Below are 21,579 nucleotides of genomic sequence, written 5' to 3' on the forward strand. Positions count from 1 at the left end.
AGTCGCTAGGCTTCAAAAGACTATATCAGCACTCAGGTATATTCTGAAGACAGAGCAAAAGAACAACAGATCAGAGACAAAAATGGAATTCAGCTCACCCCCGGCCGGGGATGGCAGAACTCCCAAAAAACAAGGAAAAACAAAAACAAAACAGAAGAGTACAAAGCAGAGCAGAAAAACTTAGCTTTGAGATGCAGGAATCAGACTGGTCTCCAAGAATCCAGCAGGAAAATCACCAGCCAGGAAGAAGGGCGTCGGCAGCCTTATATCCAGTCCTCAATTCCAGCCACCCAGTCATCATCTAGCTGCCCAGGTGTTTGGTAATCAGTCTCACTACCTTCCTTCACTAGAGGAGGGAGTTCATCAGACCTCAGTGGTGAAGGGAAAAATGAACTCACAACAGGAGCACATGTAACATGATCTGGCAGAAGTTGCAGCCCATCGTGAAGCCTTCCCCAACCGAGGAGACTCTCACATCAATTGCCGCCACTGCTGCCGGCTCTTGGGACCGTAGTGTGCGATTGCTTAGAAATACATGCAGCCGCACACTCCGGTCCCGAGTGCCAGTGGCAGTGGCGGCAATTGATGCGAGAGACTTGCATGAGTTTCTCGAGCCACACTCGCAAGTGTCACCCCGACTTTAATGTAAGTCCATGACAGCCTTAATAAGGCTAGAATATAGCTATCATCCATTTCAAATTGCATTGTGACAGATTTTGCTCAGTCACAAGATTGTGGTGTAGGGTGGGAAGTTCTCCAGGAATAAATTTATATGGCGGCTATTCAGTAGGTCAGGGTAAATACATTTGTATCACCACTCCAGCACTGTAATAAAATGAGCTGTAGTAGTGGCAAAATTATTTGTTATTCAGCACAAGAGCCCTTGTATGTACCCCTTATGTGAATGTTGATAAAGTTATCTTAGAAAAAAAAAAAATTGTATTTTACAAACAATATTTTTTTAACTTTTGGCCAAATAAGTAAATTCTTTAACCAAAGAACAGGAAAGTTGCCTTGCTTAGGATAATGTGTTTGGTCTCTTGGTGGTGAAGCGGGTCTTGTGGTGGCGACGCAAAACTCTGTGAGGCAGACTTTGATCTCTGAATCATGGAACTGCTTGATTGCTGGTCTGCGACCCTTAGCAGGAATCAACGCAACATGAAAAATGTGAATGGAGTGGGCACGAGCACGATGATGTGCACCCATATCATGGTAGCAGAGTCTCACGGCACAAGCTGTGTTCAGGTCTCTGTACCCCAGATGCCAAAGAAAGATTCTTAATTTAAAAACTAATAGGGCAATACCCATATCTAGGACCTGTATACAAACTAAAACTTTAGAACTTTCACTGGGTGAGGGGACTGGCCTATGTGAGCTACTTGACTCAGAATAATAAGAAAACGTGCTGGCTGATCTTGGGTATCATTGTTCTGGTTCACATGCTGGTGGTTGGGGTTTCGGCCGTACTAGGCTAGTGACCCCCACCAAAAGGTCATTCAAAGTACCGATTGGTGAAGGGTCCTCAAATGCTGCAAGCGTCGAAAACACAGCAGCCATGAATGGTGTCTGCCTATCCAGTGGCAGTAAGCGAGCCTTGCTGGCTATAGTTGATCCAAAAAAATCAAAGTGATCATCAGTTGTTGATTTTTTTAATCAACTCTAGTGTCTCAATGGCCATCCTTGCTGTTTCAGCGTCTTTATTGTTTTTTTAAGATTTGTTTTGAGGGGCTCAGGTACTGCCACGGGATAGACAGCTCTTTTTGTGCTCACAGCTGTATCACTTTCTGCAGCTGCAGCAGCAGATGTATCAGCACGGATTATTATATAGGTTTGGAGAAAAATACAGCAAGCAAATAAACTGAGTATAATGCATCATGTGTGATGAAGCCCAGCTTCATATTACCGGGTGTTTCCTCTCGCAATAGGTGCTTCACACGGAAAATTCTACTCTGTGCCAGTCATTGCACTGGTTATCCATCTGCTACAGAATCCAATATAAAATTATCTATCTTACCCACAAATCTATCCATAGTTCTTCACCACCCTATATCTCCCTCATCTCTGTCTGCTACCCAACCTGTGCCCTCCTTTCTGCTAGTGACTTAAGTCTAACATTCTCAATTAGCCGAACCTTCCACTGCCGTCTTCAAGATTTTATACTGCCCCCATTCTCTGGAATGCACTACCCAGGACAATTCAATTAATTTACAATACCCACAGATTTAAGCATGCTTTAAAAGCGCACTTCTTTAGACTGACCTAATAACTCACATCAGTTATGTAACTATTCCAGTTTTGCCCTTCCAAATCTGGTCTTTTGTAGTATCTGTTCACACACCAGACAGGTTCATGCACCAATATTTGAATATCCAATTTATTATATTGATGGTTAGATCGTACAATACAATCATTTTTTACCATTTACCTTTCGTCTCTCCATTTCCTCATAGATTGCAATTTGCGAGCAAGAACCTCACTCTTCTTGGAATCTGTTGACTTATGTGTTTACTATGTTATATCTTTATTGTCAGTACAAGTTTCCTCTGAAATGTAAAGGAAAGGGGGCCCCCTGACGAAGCCTAAGCACCAAAACGCGCGTCGGGGTGGACGCCAATCCAGGTGCAGTCTCCTTATTATACAGTCTCCAGGTATTAAATTGTCTAACAGTGCATGACTATGTACTGATACCATGGCCACAAAGCACCGTGTAGTGCAAATGGGATAGATTAACATTACATTTGTGGTTTTGACATTGCGCACTGTGTTACTCCCTATGAGATATACATAGGGAGTAACACAGTGCGCAATGGCAAAACCACAAATGTAATGTATGTATATCATAATTGACACTGTTATGGAATGTGTGCCCCTTTTTTGTGTGTATGTATACTCCTCCCCCAACTTCTGGTCCTTCAATACAGTATTTCTTTGTTTGAATAACTGTGGACATTTGATTTTACAGCAGTCCTACTATATGATTGCATGATAATTGTTTCATTAGAATTCTTCTATACATATATATAACAGTCATGCCATTTTATCCCATGAGTAATTTTTGGTAGGTCTGGAGTAGAGCCAGTTCATGTCTCCTGACAGAAATGATTTCTCTTGTTCAACTTTGCCTTTGACGGTAATAAGCAACAAGAACAAAAATCCATGCTATGAAGACTTGAGGATCTGTATCCTGGTTGGTAGAGTTAAGATAATAAGATAGGCATCTACTTCAACATTTTTATAACAATGTGAAAGTGTCAGTAAAAAACAAAATAGGAGAACAAACTTGTTGAGGATTCAGGTGATGAACCAATGTGATTAGTATAAACAGTAGACAGTCGCATCAGTATTTGGTGTGAGCACTAGTGATGAGCGAACATGCTCGGATAAGGTGTTATCTGAGCATGCTCATGTACTAATAGTGTCCTCGCCTTGCTTGAATACTATGTTCGAGTGGCTGCGGCTGCGTGTCTCACGGCTGTTTAACAGCCGCAACACATGCCGGAATAGCCTAACAAACAGGCAGGCCCTGTATGTGTTGCTGCTATCAAACAGCCACGAGGACAGTGTCCCGCCTCGTTCAATTCATTTTCATTGAGTGAGATCACGAATGTCTTGTCAGCATGTGACTGCATGTATGCAAATCGCCGGCACCAGAGAACCCGGACATCGTGCAAATCGTACACACTGAGAATTCAGAGGTCTGCAGACTGCATACTCATGACAAACTAAGGCTACTTTCACACATCAGGCTTTCGGCGTCAGGCGCGATCCGGCGTCGTGCCGGAACGCCGGATCCGGCAAATGTTTTGTAAAATTGGATGTGACGGATCCGGTTTTCTGCCGGATCCGTCTTGTTCTTGACAGACAAAACCAGATCCGTCTCATCCGGTTCATCCGTTTTTCTATCCGTTTTTCGACGGATTACGCCGGATCCGGTTTTTAAAAACACCCCTTGTGGCCTTCCGAACGGGATTGGCTACTGGAAAACTATATATAGCGTGTTCCTACAGCCCTTCTTTGACAGGTTGTAGAGGAGAAAGTGCAGGTTGGAGAGAAGAGCAAGTTACTGGCGAAGATGGATGTTGTGATTGGAAATATTTTGAAGAATTTGGCGGATTTTACAGCGGAGGCGAATCGTTTGAGGGTGATTGTTCTGGAGAAGGAAAAAGCGAGACAGCAGTGCATCAGGCATCGTAGACGACGTTTGTGGATCCACCCCATCACAGCCAAGAGGATGACGCGTGGGGTCTATTCTACACTCTGCATGGACCTTCGACGAAACCCGGATACATTTTTTGGATATGTTTGGATGAAAATGGAGCATTTTGATTACTTGGTGGAGCGCATTGCACACCTCATAAGAAAAGCGGACACCTATTGCCGCTTCTCTGTTTCACCCGCAGAGCGTCTGATGGTGACTTTAAGGTAAGCCACATTTATTGGATGTGCTCGCATCAGAGCACACTTTCACTGCAATCTTGTTGATGGTAGTTTGTATCTCCAAGTGTTATAGCTGAGTTTTGGTATGTAATGCTGTGATTTAAAACTAATTGATTGTTTTTTAATTCCCCATAGATTTCTTGTAACTGGAGAATCCCTTTCGTCACTGCATTTCCAGTACAGACTCGGGATTTCCACCATATCTGGAATAGTGAAGTACACATGCCGTGCACTGTGGGACTCCTTAGCTGAAGAGTTTTTACCAGAGCCCACAACAGAGAGGTGGATTGAAATTTCAGAAAAGTTTCAACAGATATGTCAGTTTCCCAACTGCTTGGGCGCTGTGGACGGGAAACATATCCGCATTGTAAAGCCAGCCGGATCGGGATCGGAATATTTCAATTACAAGAAATATTTTTCAATTGTCCTCATGGCCATCGCTGACGCGGAATACAAATTTATTGCTGTTGATATTGGGGCCTATGGCCGCTCCAATGACTCTCAAGTTTTCAAACTGTCTGCCATGGGGCGTAAACTGTATGGAAACACCTTCCAGTTCCCACCACCTAGACCGCTGCCGCAAACATCTGGTCCACCTATGCCATTTGTCTGTGTAGGGGATGAAGCCTTCCAGCTGTCAGAACACCTTTTGAAACCGTACTCTAGCAGAGGATTGACAAGAACAAAACGCATTTTTAATTACCGCCTCACAAGAGCAAGAAGAATGGTTGAATGTACCTTTGGTATTCTGACAGCCAAATGGCGGGTCCTATTGACTGCGATCAACCTCAAGACAGAAACTGTGGACGAGGTGATCAAAGCTTGCGTGGTACTCCACAATTTTGTTATCTGCAAGGAACCCATTTCCATTGAGGACACCTCTGAAGAAACCACCTTGCAAGATTACCATGACATTACCACTAGAAGTTCTGTGACGGTTTCAGTAATGAGGGACAATTTTGCACTATACTTTATGTCACCTCAAGGCAGAGTACACTGGCAGGATGACAGAGTGTGAAAGATTTGTGCCCTTAACCAAACTTGTGTACCTTCTGTACCAACAGTATATACCTTTGCCAACCAAAGTTGGCTATCTTGTCATGGTCTCTATTTTTAGCTTTAGGCCACAGGTGTGTACCTGGTTGTGTTTTATGCAAAGTATTTCACCTTTTAACAAAAGTTGTGTACATTGTTAGGAAATCACCAACAATAAACACAACTTTTTAGGTGAAATACTTTGCTTCAAACACAACCAGGAACACAACTGTGGCAAAAAGCTAAAATTTACCCACAGTTATATACCTGGTTTTGAATACCTTTTTACCTTTTAAATACCCTGTATTTAACCTTTTTTTTTAAACATATTTCGCCGCAGAAAGAAATGACAGACAACCAGTGTAAACAATAATGTAACTTTTATTTAAAATATTTTTTTTTTGTAAACTGTTTTTAAAGTTAAAAAAACTTTTTTAATAAAGGTTTGAAACCAACTGGGCATTTTTATTACAAAACACATCATAAATCTGTGTAGTGTGGGGTGGAAATACTGCTGGAGGGGCTGCGGGACACTTCGACACTGGGAGTGTGGAGAGAGGATTGGGATCGTGGTGGGGAAGGAACAGTTAGAGGTGATGGTGTGGAAAAAGCTACAGAATGGGTGGACATGTGGGAGGCAGAAGAGGTGGTGGGCGGTGGAGTGGAGGGTTGGGCAGGGACTGTAGAGCAGATGATGTTGATGGCAAGTTGTATGGGGAAGGAGTTTGGTACGGGGCAGGTTGCTGGAAGTGGGTATATGTCTGGTACTGGGGAGGTTGCTGGTACTGGGGAGGTGGATGGTATGTAATAGGAGGGGGAGGATGGAAAGTGGCTGGAGGGGGTGCAGATGCAATAGGAGGGGGAGGATGGAAAGTGGCTGGAGGGGGTGCAGATGTAATAGGAGGGGGAGGATGGAAAGTGGCTGGAGGGGGTGCAGGTGGAGGAACTACTGTGGTGGGAGGAGGAGGTTGGGAGGTAACTTGCTGGAGAGCACCGTGGCATGAATGCATTACATGCATCTGCTGGGTAGGAGATAGCGTTTCCATGCGCTCCACAACAGACCTGAAAAAGGTGTGGTTTGGCGAAGATCTTGCTTCTGAATGCATGGTTTGCAGAAGTGTCTTCACCTCCAGAATGCTGGAGTTGATCTGCTGAAAGCCTGCGGAGATTTGCTCTGACAAGACTTTTAGACAGTTCTGGAAAGATGCATTCAGATGCAAGAACTCTGGCGCATAAGTCTTTTCCTGACCCCTCTGCCGCTGCCGCCCAGTACCCGCAGGTGTACTAGAGGTGGCAGGGGCAGAAGGGTGGGGTAAAGGGAAAGCGATCTCCTCACCAGCAGCTTCATGTAATGTAGGCGGCCACGATGCTCCTGTGCTGGTGGATGGGACAGATGGGTCGAATGTGTGGGAAGGCTGGGAAGGTGCAGATGTACCGGGGCGGTCGAAGTGTCCCTCGGTGCCGGTCTCCACAGGGATCGCCTCAGAAGGGTCCAATCGTGCAGGCTCCCGAGTGCTGCTCACCGTGCTGTGGAATAAAGAGAAAAAAAAAACAATTAAAATAGTGACATGGTATGGCCCTGGCTGAAAAAAAAAAAGTTACATCTAAACATTTTTTTGTCACATGTGGCATGTAATATTTACCTTCTGGTGACCATTGTATCCCGGAGGAACGACAGGGCTCGTGCATCCTCCAGATCCACTCGGGGCCCGCATCTCTTTATTGAACTCCTTCTTGAAACGATCCCTCACAGACCGCCACCGCTTCACAATTCTCTCCCCTGAAACGAGAAAGGACAAAATGGTTAGTATACAACATCAGTGTTTCCCAAACTCCAGTCCTCATGGTCCCCAGGGGTCATGTTTTCAGGATTTCCAAAGTAAATAGAAATCCTGAACACATGATCCGTGGGGACCACGAGGACTGGAGTTCGGGAAACACTGCTTTAAATCAAGCAACCGGTACTGTATATACTTACGCTCTTTAATCTGGGCCCGAGCATCGAGGTCCTCCCAGCGGTCCACAAGGAGCGAACAGATTTCCTCCCAGAGTCGTCGGGTAACGATAAGGTCAGCGTGGCGGCGGTCAGCCATATTCCAGAGCGGCTCCCTTTCTCTGACGAGATCGATGAGGTGGTCCACATCGATTCCTCCATCCTCACCGTCAGAGTCGGGAGCACGCTGTGAAGGCTGTTAAAGAAAAAGACAAAAATAACATAATTAGCCTCCACAAAAGAAATGAAATAAAAAGTGCAAAAAAACAAAGCAAAAAAATTTATACTTACACGCTGGTGACCGCCGCTTTGCTGTCGCCGACGACCCTGGGAGGCACTGCGAGGACCTCTTGGCCGAGCACCAGATTGGGAAGACTAGAGAAGAAAACAAAAAATGTTATGTCTTTGGATGTAGGCATTTGTTTGCTGTGTGTGGTCTGCAGAACATTGTTTTCTATGTGTTGTGTGTAGTGTGATGTTGTGTTTCTGCGTTTGATGCCAAAAACTTACCAATTGTGAGCCCACTCCAGGTGTCTGTCCACCCCTTCCTTCTTCTTCTGGGAGCTCCTCTTCATCTTGTGATTCCTGTTTTGAAATAAAAGGCAATGAATAGACATATATTACAGAGATGATGGATTTTGGAAATAAAAACTTACCGTCAAACGCTGACGATGCGAGGGAGGGCTCCCAGAAGAAGATGTGCTGTCCTGTTGATGGCCAGACTCCATGGCTGTGGGTATTGCTGCTGCTGTTGCTGCTGCCAGTGATGCCATTTCTGCTGCTGCTGCATCTCTTGGGCGGCTGTTGAATAAAGAGAAACAAAGGGCCAATGAATATCTTGATATTCCATGGCCCTAGTTTGGAGGAATGGGGGATTTGATAATTACCGTCTCTCATCTGCTGCTGGTCTCCCCTCCTCAGCATGTTCCATTTGCTGCTCCATTTGGCGTGGTGGTGGTGCTGCTGATGGTGCTGCTGCAGATGTCTCCTGCCTTCTCCTGCTCCTGGTTCTTGGCTTGGGTGGCATGTTGGGTGTGGCTGAGGGTCCCACTGTCTTGCTTTTATATATGTCTTGTGGGCAGAGCTACTGAGCATGCTCAGACCAAAAAAACCGGATCCGGCCACTGGATCCGGCTGTCGCCGGATCAGGCGCATTGCGGCGCTCATAGGCTTTTTCGCCGGAGACAAAAAACGTTACAGTAGCCGTTTTTTCCAGACGCCGGATCGCGACACATTGCCGGATCCGGCGAAAACCGGATGAAACGCATGGCCATCCGGCTCGATCCGGCTCTAATGCAAGTCAATGGGGGGGAAACCGGATCCGGCATTGCATTTCGCCGGATCCGGTTTTTGTGAAAAGCGCCGGATCGCGCCTGACGGTGAAAACCTGATGTGTGAAAGAGGCCTTAGACAACCCCTTTATTGATCCTAGCATAAATAAAAATATGAGAATGAGTCAGTATCACAAAAAAAATTACATCCAGGTACCTTTTATAGATGACCTTGTCTCTGAAGTTGTTTTCTTTCTTTTCTTCATCTTGTCTAGACTCCATGATGATACATCTCATCCAGAGCCCATCTCTGCAGAGTTCCATCTTCTCTGGTCTCCTGTAGCACATCCACACAATGCCTTTAAAAATATCTGCCCTACGCTCAGCCCCTGAATAAATACTTGCCCCTCACTATATTCCCTGCACAAAATATGACCCCCCACACTGTCCCTTTTATGGTACATGTCCTCCACATTGCCTCTCCTTTCCATACTGAGCCCCCTCTTCACACTGTTCTCTCACACTATGTCCTCCCTATAGGGCCCAGTCTCTATAGTGTGCCCCCTCATCACCCCCTCCTTGGCTTACTGTCGCCTCCTGGCTATGCCCTTACACTGCCCCCCATACTATTCAGTCTCTTCTGTTCCCACTCACACTTTTCTCTCCTCATACTGTCTCCTCACCATTCCCCTCAATTGTCTCCTCACACATTTACCCCTATCTCCTCTCACATCCCCCTAGCTAACCATGCTATCTCTTCATATAGTTCCCCCCTCACTGTCCATACTGCCTCCTCACACATCTCCCCCATTCCCCATAATGTGTCCGCACCCATCACCCTCACTCCCCAAACTGTGTCCACTGTGTGTGCGCATACATTTTTCCATCACTACACATACTGTGTCTGTACCCATTCCCCCACTCGCTCCCCATACTGTGTTCACATAAATTTCCCTCCTGCACTCCCCATACTGTGTCTGCACCCATTCCCATCCATACATTCTTTCAATCGCCGACTATCAGTACGGAGGGGCAACTAAATGCAGCTGACATGGGAGACACCTCAGACCGCCACATAAGGTGGCCCAACGGCGCCCACCCTGCTTGGTGCGCCTGAGGCAGAAACCCCGCCTACAGATACGCTTCTAGACCCACCTATTGTTCAGAAAAGTCTGTTCAGAAGTGGTCTTCATGGAAGAATTGCGGCCAAAAACGAGACCATTCCTTTACACGAAAACCAGGCGAAATTGACTTGACTATGCATGAACACATGAACCGGGTGGCAGAAAAATGACAGCAGATGCTCTGTAGTCAAAATGTGAAATATTTGGCTGTAACAATAGGTATTTTGTTTGCTCAATTGGCTTTAGGGCAGAACAATAATGAGTTTCTGCAGGAGCAGTGAAGCATTGGGGAGGTTTCTTGAATGTTTGGGGCTGGAGATGGGAAGTTTGTCAAGAATAATGGTGTCCTCAAAGCTGAGAAAAGATAAATTTACAACATGAGATACCATCAGGGAGGTGTATGGCTCTAAATTTAATCTGCAGCCGGACACCGGCCCCAAAAATATAACCAATGTCATTAAAAACTATTTTCAGAGTAAAGAAGAACAGAGTCCCGGAAGTGATGATATGGTTCCTACAGAGCCGTAATCTTAACGTCAATTATCTTCCTTGGTTTACACAGAGAGACAGAAGAATTTGCAGTAGCGACATCCATAGGAGCTCTCTGGTTGTTCTTCAAAATGTTTGAAAGAACCATCCTGCCGAGTTTCTTCAAAAACTGCGAAAGTTTTTCCAGAAGAACTGATGCTGTTTTGAAAAGAAAGGGCAGCGACCAAATAGATTTGATTCAGATTTCTCGCTTATGCATTCACTTTGCATTTTATTAATTGATGAAAATGAACTTGTGAACACTTCTATATTTGAAACATTCTTACATTGTAGGCTTTCAGACTGTATCAATATTCAGATCAATTATTTTATGTATTTACTTATTTGTTATTATTAGGGATGATAGAGCTAATAATAATGATTGGATGCTCGTTACTTTACTCAAACTGAGCAGCACCTAATGCTCATATGCTCATTTCGAGTAATGAGTATGATGGGAGTCAATGGGAATTCTGAGCATTTTTCTGACAGACCCTACAAGGAGGTCTGGGGGGTAGTGAAAATGGTGAAATGGATAGAAAAAGTTGAAGTAGACCAGCATGGAGAAGACCCCTAGAAGCATCTCTGACTGCCAGAACTGAGAACTTTTACTCCACTTTAACCCCTTTCCGACATCGGGCGTAAATTTACACCGATGTCGAACTCCCTCCCTTTGATGTGGGCTCCGGCAGTGAGCCCACATCTTTCCCGGCATATGTCAGCTGTTTTGAACAGCTGACATGTGCCTCTAACAGCCGCGGGTGGAATCGCGATCCACCCGCGGCTGTTAACTAGTTAAATGCTACTGTCAAACTCTAACAGAGGCATTTAACACGTGCTTCCGGCAAGTGTGCCGGAAATCCCACCCATCAGTGACTCCGGTCACGTGACCTCGGGTCACCAATAGGTTGGCATGACAGAGGTCTCCAGCAGACCTCTATGGTTGTCATAGCCAGATTGCTATGAGCACTGCCTGGTGGTCAGCGCTCATAGCAAGTCAGCAACTCTGATACATACAGGCGATCTCATCATTGCCTCTATGTAGCAGACTGAGAGGAGACTTAATAGCTGTCTACAAATATCTAAAGGGCTGTCACATTGTAGAAGGATCAACTTTATTCTCATTTGCACAAGGAAAGACTAGAAGCAATGGGATGAAACTGAATGGGAGGAGACACAGATTAGATATTAGAAAAAACTTTTTGACAGAGTGATCAATGAGTGGAACAAGCTGCCACGAGAAGTGGTGAGTTCTCCTTCAATGGAAGTCTTCAAACAGAGGCTGGACAGACATCTGACTGGGATGATTTAGCGAATCCTGCTTTGAGCAGGGGGTTGGACCAGATGGCCCAGGAGGTCCCTTCCAACTCTACGATTCTATGATTCTATGAGGTTCAGGAGGAGATATTGGATCCAACCTGCGAGACAAGGTATCCACCTTCAGATTCTTGGATCCAGGCCTGAAAGTGATGGAAAACTGAAATCGATAAAAAGTGCAGAGTCGTTCCATGAGACTTCTGGTGACCATCGTCAACTCCAAGCAATACCACTCGGCTGAGAGCTTTCCCTGAACAAGACCCATGATAGTATCCTCTGCCACCCTGGCATGGTCTGGTTAATCATAGATAAGTCCTAGGGCCTCAAAAAACCTATCCTCTGACATCCATTCAGGGGCAGTAGGGGACTACAAGAAAGACCAAGACTGAGGACCTTCCCTGAGTAAGGAAATAATTATTCCCACCCGCTGACTCTCATCCCCAGAAGATCGAGGTCTAAGTGAAAAAAACAATTTGCAACCCTCTCTGAACATATGAAACTTATCCTTCTCACCAGCAAAGGTGTCAGGGAGCTTGACCGAGGGTTTGGAAGAGTGCAAGGAGACATCTACAGTATCGCCGGATTGCTGACAACATGGGAGTGGTACCCCACACAGTTTTAATCGTGTCCTTCAAATCTTTCTGTAATTGAGTATGGGATGTGGCCAGGGCCCTATGTTCCACTGACAATTCCCGCATCATCTGCGTCAAACTGGACACCTGGTCAACCAAATTGCGCAGTGGATCCATAGCTAGTGAAAAAATGAATAAACCCCTCTAAATATATGGTCAGTTATAATGTAATGCCTGCTGCAGCACAGTAGCACACAACCTCCACCAGGGGGTGTGGGTGAATGAAAACAGGTACACTCACAGTGAAACCACAGAGCAACAGGCAGGAGCTACTAGGTGGCGGAAGAGTAGTCAGAAAAGCCAGGTCAGCAACAGAGAGGGAACAAAGTACCAGAGGTCACAGCAATACATGTGGTCAGAAACAAGCCAAAAATGTCAAAGCCGGACGGGAGCAGGAAAGCCAGAGATGGAATAGAGTCAAACAGGTCGGAGGACAAGCCAAGTCAAATTCCAAGAAGTCACAACACAGAGAGCTAGTAATTCGATGAGCAAAGTTACAGAGGAACACAGGAGCGGGACCTAGGTAAACGGGCAGAGGACAAATCAGGGTATAATGAGGTCAGCTGCTCAAGCCAGAGACATGAACTATAACCGCACTGCTTGCAGGTAACAGCGGACTGAAATAGCCAGACAGATACCAAAACGAGGCAGGAAAGATTAACCCCCCGCATGACCATCCCGGGGAGAGAATAATCAGAAACAAACCCCGATCAGGATCATGCCACTGGCGCTTGCATGCTCTGCTGCTCCACTGCCTGAGTGGCGACAGTTGTAGCCAACTTGTGGAAATGGCCACTCACACGGCGTTCCTTGATCCGAAGCTCTGACAAATCTGGGTTGTGTGATGCAGTAACTTCTGTTACAGCTAGGGGGCACTTTGCCCACGATGTCCCACGATGATCTCCCATGTAGAGCTGTCACACCGGGATATGTGACCGTTCTACAGGGCTCCGGTGATACAGTGACCGGAGGTGATCCTCCCTTTGTGGATCACTCCGCTACCTAGAAGTCACCGGAGTTCATGCTGTCACTTGGGGCACCGCTGCATGGGAAAATTCTCATGCAGCGGTAGTGCCATAAAGTGACAGCACAAACTCCGGTCAGTGTGTCATCGGAGGCCCTGTAGAGCAGTCACATCTCCCGATGTGACAGCTCTACACGGGAGATCGTCATGGGTCACTCATTATTAAATGAATTATATCGGAACAGGGAGTATTTGTGGTGGTTTTTTTTTTTTTCAGGAGAACGAGGATGTCACAGGAATTAGGCGTATAATAAATATGGGAAACTGTGTTTTTTATTTCATTAAAATACTTTATTCTGACTGTCTTTATTTAACATGTAACAACTATAGGATTAGTAATGGATAGGTGTTAACACCTCTCCATTACTCAGCCATGGGCTTGATGTCACCTTACAATACAAAGGTGACATCAACCCCACAACTATTACCCCACTTGCCACTGCTACAGGGCAAATGGGAAGAGAGAAGCTAAGTGCCGGAATTAGCGCATCTTAGAGATGCGCCATTTCTGGGGCAGCTGAGAGCTCGTGTTTGTAGCCAAGGGGGCAATATCCATGGCCCCTTCCTAGGCTATTAATATCAGCCCGCAGCTGTTTGCATAGCCTTTTCTGGTTTTTAATTATAGGGGGACCCCACGTCATTTTTTTGGGGTCTCCGATATTTTAATAGCCAACAAAGGCTAATGATACAGCTGTGAGCTGATATTAATACCTGGGAAGATCCATGGGTATTACCCCCTTCTCAAGCTATAAACATCTACTCCAAGTCACTGGCTTTCCCTGTTCTGGTTTTGAAAATTGCACGGGAGCCCGCGCAATTATTTTTCTTTATTTTTTTAAATTAAACAGATATTGCGTTTAAGGTTGGGTCACACTTACGAAAAACTTGCACGAGTCTCGCACCTCAATACCTGACGCCGGCACTGCCGCCGGCACTGACTGGAGTGTGTGGCTGCATGTATATCTATACAGCTGAACGCTCCGGTCTGAGTGCGGAGTACTGAGGTGCGAGACTCATGCAAGTTTCTCGCAAGTGTGACCCCAGCCTAACGCAGATTTTGTGTGTGTGTGTGTCTTTATTTAACTCTTTATGTATCATTTTATTATGTTCATTACTAAACATCGGGCTTGGTATTATCTATCTATAGGTAAATGTATCTATAGATAGATATATCTATCGATACATCTATCTATCTATCTATAGATTTAGCTCTGGCAAAAATTAAGAGACCACTGCACAGTTTTATAAAATCAGCTTCTCTACATGTCTGACAGCCATTCCATTCCAGTGTCAGTTGAATTCCAGCCAGAGTACACCTCATTCTACTTAATGTGCTTCTGATTAGGTGGTCAGCTGAACAAAATCTTATTGAACAAAGGAAAGTATAAACAAAAACTGCTATGGTGTTCACAATCCTCTTGCAATAGGACAAGCTGGATGGTAAAACCAGTGCTAGTAATATCCCAAAAGTAGTAGAAATGAAAAAAATAATTTTTAACCATGCCAAAAGAGTTGAAAAGACAAGTCTTGAGTGAGGAAAAGAAGGGCTCAATTCTGGCTTTACTAGCAGAGGGATACAATGAGCATCATGTTGCCTCCATCCTTAAAATTTCTAAGAAGGGAGTCCATTACAACGAGGTCAAGAAGCAGACATGGGGTACAACAAAGCTACAGACCAGCAGAAGGCGAAAACGACTCTCCATTGACCGGCATGACCGTCATCTTATTCAAATGTCCATCAGCAACCGCAGGATAATATCAAGTGACATCAAGTGACCTACAAAACGAATGGCAGATGGGGTGAAGTGCATGGCAAGAACAGTTCGTAACAGGCTCCTAGAGGCAGGGCTCAAGTCATGGAAAGCTGGAAAATAGCCTTTCATCAATGAGAAGCAAAGGAGAGCCAGGCTGAAGATTGCCAAAGACCATAAGGATTGGACCATAGAGGACTGGAGTAAGGTAATCTTTTCTGATGAGTCTAATTTTCAGTTTTGCCCAACACCTGGTCATCTGATGGTTAGATAGAGACCTGGAGAGGCATACAAGCCATAGTGCCTTGCACCCACTGTGAAATTTGGTGGAGGATCGGTGATGATCTGGGGATGCTTCAGCAAAGGCTGGAATTGGGCAGGTTAATCTTTGAGAAGGACATATGAATCAAGCCGCAGACAAGGTTATCCTGGAAAAACAGTTGATTCCTTCCACGCAGGCAATGATCCCCAAACTTTGAAGACTGTTTTTTCCAGCAAGACAATGCGCCATGCCACACAGCTAGGCAGGCCCGGATTGGCAATATAACCAACCGGGCATTTTCCCGCTGGGCCGCTGTCATGTGGGCCGCGGGTGGCAGTGCCCAATCATCTGGCCGCTTGCCAGCTGCTGCGGCCACTGTTGCTCCTGCCGCCGGCCCTCTGCGGCACGGCGGTGATAGTTTCCAAGTTCTTCCCGCACTGCAGGGAGATAAGCTACCACGCCCCCCACGCACCCCATCCTCGCCGTAGCATGAGACACCCCCCCCCTGCAGCCACTCACAGTGTCGCTTGCCTTCTCTGTTCACAGGACCTGTGATGAGGTCACAGGAGGGGAGGAGTCAGGGGTCACATGATCAGGAGCCTTTGTCCAGACCCTAGATCATGTGACCCCCTGACTCCGCCCCTCCTGTGACCTCATCACAGGTCCTGTGCGCTCAGCCTTGCCTCTTGGTGTCTGCGGTGCTGTTGGCTGTTGTCATGGTGCTGGATGAGATAAGTATGTGTGGGGTCAGGAGGGGTTTACAGGGTAGATGTAGCAGAGCTGTATGTGTATGGGGTGTACTGAGCAGAGCCGTGTGTGTATGAGGTGTACGGAGGGGAGCCGCGTGTGTACGAGGTGTACGGAGCGGAGCCGCGTGTGTGCGAGGTGTACGGAGCGGAGCCGCGTGTGTGCGAGGTGTACGGAGCGGAGCCGCGTGTGTGCGAGGTGTACGGAGCGGAGCCGCGTGTGTGCGAGGTGTGCGGAGCGGAGCCGCGTGTGTACGAGGTGTACGGAGCGGAGTCGCGTGTGTACGAGGTGTACGGAACGGAGCCGCGTGTACGAGGTGTCCGAAGCGGAGCCGCGTGTACTTGGTGTACGGAGCGGAGCCGCGTTTGTACTTGGTGTACGGAGCGGAGCCGCGTGTGTACTTGGTGTACGGAGCGGAGCCGCGTGTGTATGGGGTATACGGAGCGGAGCCGTGTGTGTGCGGCGTGGAGACATATGTGTACGGGATGTACGGAGCGGAGCCAAGTGTGTACGAAGCATACAAAGCGTGCTTTTCCCACGGACACAGGAGTACACGGCGGAGCCCCGAGGAGCATTTTAAAACACACACATGATGTTCCACCTGAAGTGATGTGCTTGAAGCTGACCGGAAATTAGATAATTTCTTGAGGAGATTGTAACAGAACCAGGAATGCTTCAGATCCATCACCATGTCCTCCGACAGCGCAGACAGCAGGATCGCCTTCGAATCGGGGATGCCGGCCATGTGAGCGGATCATGATAGGTCCTGCACCGGGAGGCTCAGGTGGGCACTACAATTGGAGCCAGGCTGCTATAGTATATAGAATCTTTCTTTATTTCTCTCTTTTTCTTTCTCTGTTCTTTCTTTCTCATTCTCTGTTCTGTCTTTCCCTCATTTTCTCTCTCTCTGTTCTTTCTCTAATCTTTCTTTTTTCTTTCTCTCTCTCTCTGTTCTCTCTCTCTCTGTTCTTTCTCTCTCTAATCTTTCTTTTTCTTTCTCTCTCTCTCTGTTCTTTCTTTCCCCTCTTTCTTTTTCTTTCCTCTCTTTCTTTCTCTCTGTTCTTTCTTTACTTTCTTTCTCTCTCTATTCTTTCTCTGTCTCTCTCTGTTCTTTCTTTCTTTCCCCTCTTTCTTTCTCTCTCTGTTCTTTCTCTGTCTCTCTCTTTTCTTTCTTTCTTTCCCCTCTTTCTTTCTTTCTCTTTTTTCTCTCTATCTGTTTTCTCTCTTCCTTAGTGCCAGTCAGTGTGCCCATAATGCCAGCCACTGTGCCCTCAGTACAAGTCAGTGTGATCAGCAGTGCTAAATGGGTACAATTAGGCGTGGACATGGATGTGACTAGTTGCGGAATGGGTGTGACCGGGCGTGGCCCAAAATTTGCAGCGGCGCGCTGCGCGCGCCACAGTCTTTGTCCCTCTTTCCCTTCCTCAAAAGTTGGGAGGTATGATAGGGCAGTTATGACCAGGGGGTCTGGTTGCCCAATGGATAGCAGTTCTGCCAGGAATTCTGTCACCATGCGTACAAAAGGGGACAGAGCTTTGGGAGGAGTACTGTACCTAAAAGCAATAAATAGGACTGAGCTGAAATACTGGGCGCAGCTCTGACTACATGTTATATAGTCGTGTTAATCTCTCACTTCTTGTACCCTACAAGTGTACAAACATATTATATAGTCACCATGTGACTAGTGGGCCTGTGTAACTTCAAATGCCAGGGCTGAATTTTAGTCCCAGTCCGCCCCTGCAGCTAGGTCAATCAATGTGTGAATGAAGGATCACATCAAACCCCTGTCATGGCCAGCCCAATCTCCAGACCTGAACCCCATTGAAAACTTCTGGAATGTAATCAAGAGGAAGATGGATAGTCACAAGCCATCAAACAAAGAAGAACTGCTTAAATTTTTGTACCAGGAGTGGCCAAAAGCAGTGTGAAAGACTGGTGGAAAGCATGCCAAGACCCATGAAAGCTGTGATTAAAAATCATGGTTTTTCCACAAAATATTGATTTCTGAACTCTTCCTGAGTAAAAACATTAGTATTGTTGTTTCTAAATTATTAGAACTTGTTTTCTTAGCATTATTTGAGGTCTGCAAGCACTGCATTTTTTTGTTCTTTTGACCATTTCTCATTTTCTGAAAATAAATACAAAATTTAGTGCTTGGAAATTCGAAGACATGTTGCCAGTAGTTTATAGAATGAAAAAGCAATTTACATTTTACTTAAAAATATACCTATAGAGAGAAAAATCCAACAAAATGAAAATTTTGCATTGGTGCCGAGCAGTGCTGGGCAGGGCTGTGGAGTCGGAGTCGTGGAGTCGGAGTCGGTGCTCATTTTGGTGGAGTCGGAGTTGGAGTCGGTATAAAATGGAGCGACTCCGACTCCTAAAATATATAATAAATTGGGTACAGTAATTCAATGCAGGATGTGCTGAATATTTTTTCATAGGAGTTTGGGAAAGTTATGAAATGTCCTATAAATGGCTGTTCTATTCCTGATCTAAGGCTACATTCACACACAGCGTTTTTCCTGTGTTTTTTGAGGATACGTTTTTCAGCTGCAAAAGCTGATCATCTTTTTAAAAAACCGCATCACCTGAAAGGTTTTTGAGCTCATAGATAATGTTTTCAATAGCAAAAGCAGATTAGAAATCTGCTCTATCTATCCATTTATCCATATCTGTCTATCCATATCGTATCTGTACCAAAAAGAATGAAAACCGGGTAGTACACCAATATATATTCTGTTCTATCTAAATGTCTTGATTATTGGATCATAAAAATGATTAAATGTCTGAGGTTCACATTGTACTACAATAAATTTTTCACTTAAATATAAGCAATATGTGTGGGAGTCGGAGTCGTGGAGTCGGAGTTGGAGTCGGTGTAAGGGAAATTGAGGAGTCGGAGTCGCAGGTTTGGCTTACCGACTCCACAGCCCTGGTGCTGGGTATTGATGTGCGAGACTCGTCCTAGTTTCTCGCATGTGAGAATGAGCCCTTAGAAGGACTGTTGGTATGATGGTTCAGAATCCAAACCAGTATCAACACTGCAGGACTCTGATTAGTGAGGGTATGTGCACACGCTGCGGATTCTGATGCCGATCCACAGCGGTTTTGGCTCTGCGGGTTTGCAGCAGATTCTGCTGCGTTGTACAGTACCTTTATTTCCTATTAAAAAAAAAACAGTGCACATGCTGCGGATTTTTCCGCGGTTTACAATCCACAGCATGTCAATTCTTTGTGCGGTTTCCGCTGCGGTTTCACACCTTATCATTATGAGGTGTGAAACCGCAGGACAAAACCGCAGGCTAATCCGCAGATAAACCGCAGGACATTTGTCCTGCTGCCTGCGGATTTTCCAGCAAAATCCGCACAACCTAAAAACTACATGTGCACATACCCTTAGACTGTGCACATACAGGCCTGGATAACATCTCTCTCCCTCCAATCACAACTGTCCCTGAGCGGTGCAATGGCGTCAGTGTGCCGAGTGTGGAGCTGTCACTATGGAATTCTCACAACACATATTGTGTGCAATGTGAGGATTCACAAGTCTGCAGTCACAGAGAATGAATTCTGACTTATAGCCTTAGGCCACATTCACATATTCAGTCAATATTTTACATCCATATTTGTAAGCCAAAACCAGGAGCGGTTAAAAACATGCAGATTGGTGCACGTGTTTCTGCTATACTTTTCCTCTGATTATTTCACCCCAGATTTTGGCTTACAAATACTGATGTAAAATACCAATCAAATACTGAGCATGTGAATATGGCCTTAGGAAATCCCTGCCAGTCCACAAGCAACTGAGCATGCTACTAGCCAGCTGACTTATGGCATGTATGTTCTAGACCCCAGAGAGTAAAGCAGAATTCCATCTTTCACATACGTGTTCTATCAGTGTTTCTCATGGATAGTACATGTACACACTATGAAGCCATTCACATGTCTGGGTTTTTTTCAATCCTTTTTTCTGCACAGGGGCTCATACTCACATGCGAGAAACTCGGACGAGTCTCGCACGTCAATACCCGGCACTGCCGCCAGCACTCAGAATCGGAGTGTGCGGCTGCATGTATTTCTATGCAGCTGAACGCTCTGCTCCCAAATGCCGGCGGCAGTGCCAGGTATTGTTGTCCGAGACTTGTCCGAGTTTCTCGCATGTGAGTATGAGCCCTAAAAATGACAAAGGCATATTTATGTGTCAGTATTTACCATCAGAGTGTTAGTTTTTCTAATAAACTAAAAAAAAATGATGAAGGGTTTCTAGGTTCTCATTGCTTCCAATAGGTGGCGTTAGAGTTCTTTTCCTCTTCCTCTCTGAAGAGACAATTTGCATATTTAGGAGCATGCATGGCTTATAAGCTTCATTCTGACATGCCAGGCTTGGCTTTCAATCTCTAAGATGAAAGTTACCTCTTGGGCTATGTTCACACTGGGCGTCTTTGCACCGGTTTTTTTTTTTTGCTGCATTTTTATGATAATTTTCAGCTGCATTTGACTGTACCAGCTATGTCTATGAGATTTCAGAAATTTCATGCGCACAGCTTGATTTGTTTTCATCAGTATTTTGTGCTTTGCAGTGTTTTTTGGACATAGAGCATAGCATGTCACTTCTTTCAAGTTTTTTCAACGTTTTCGATCCATTGAATGGAATGGAAAAAACGGATGAAAAAAACCGCACCAAAAACGCCGCAAAAAACAGCAAAAACGCCCAGTGTGAACTTAGCCCGAGATCCTAGCTTCTCCTAGAAAACAGTCAGTGAAAAATAGACATCACCCTAAATGCAACTTGGATGCCATCAGTGCTGCCCGAGTTTTTGATGGCCCTATAGAATTGAATGGGTGATTTTTATTCGTGGCTACAATCAAAGTTGGACATGACTTTTTTTGGACATCAGAATATCTCACTTGACTATAAGGCCGGGATCACACATGTGGTGAGAAACTCGGACGAGTCTCCCACGTCAATACCCGGCACTGCTGCTGGCACTTGGGAGCGGAGCGTGCGGCTGCATAGAAATCCATGCAGCCGCACACTCCGCTCCCGAGTGCCGGGTATTGACGTGCCAGACTCGTCCGAGTTTCTTTCATGTGTGATCCCGGCGTAACGGGTGCGTGTTATATCTGTTAAATATATGAATGAGAAAATCGGATGTCTTAAAGGGGGCCAAAGAATTGTTCTAAGTGGATGATGGGGCAAAATAGAAACATGGAGAGATTTCCAGAACCAAAGAGGGAGGATAAACCAGGAAATAAGGAGGTTGTGGACTAGTTTGTGAAATTGTCAAAAACAAAAGGCAAAAAAAACAACCAAATATTCATATGTGCAATAATGTATGATAAGGAAAATATTCACTACCAGATAAGATTACATCAGGTGTCATTTTACCAGGGCAGCCAATAAGAATTTAGCTTTCATTTTACCAGGGCAGCCATTAAGAGCTCAGCTTTCATT

General features: G+C 45.5%; 1 protein-coding gene across 1 annotated transcript in view; it reads left to right on the top strand.

The window, feature by feature from the left end:
- The window catches only part of LOC141051076 (uncharacterized), a 188,466-nt gene that overhangs the window by 50,548 nt on the left and 116,339 nt on the right, over nucleotides 1-21,579 (top strand). The window lies entirely within an intron of this gene.

Source organism: Dendrobates tinctorius, unplaced genomic scaffold (genome assembly GCF_039654945.1).
Source record: "Dendrobates tinctorius isolate UK_male_01 unplaced genomic scaffold, ASM3965494v1 ptg000155l, whole genome shotgun sequence".
Classification (NCBI taxonomy): domain Eukaryota; kingdom Metazoa; phylum Chordata; class Amphibia; order Anura; family Dendrobatidae; genus Dendrobates; species Dendrobates tinctorius.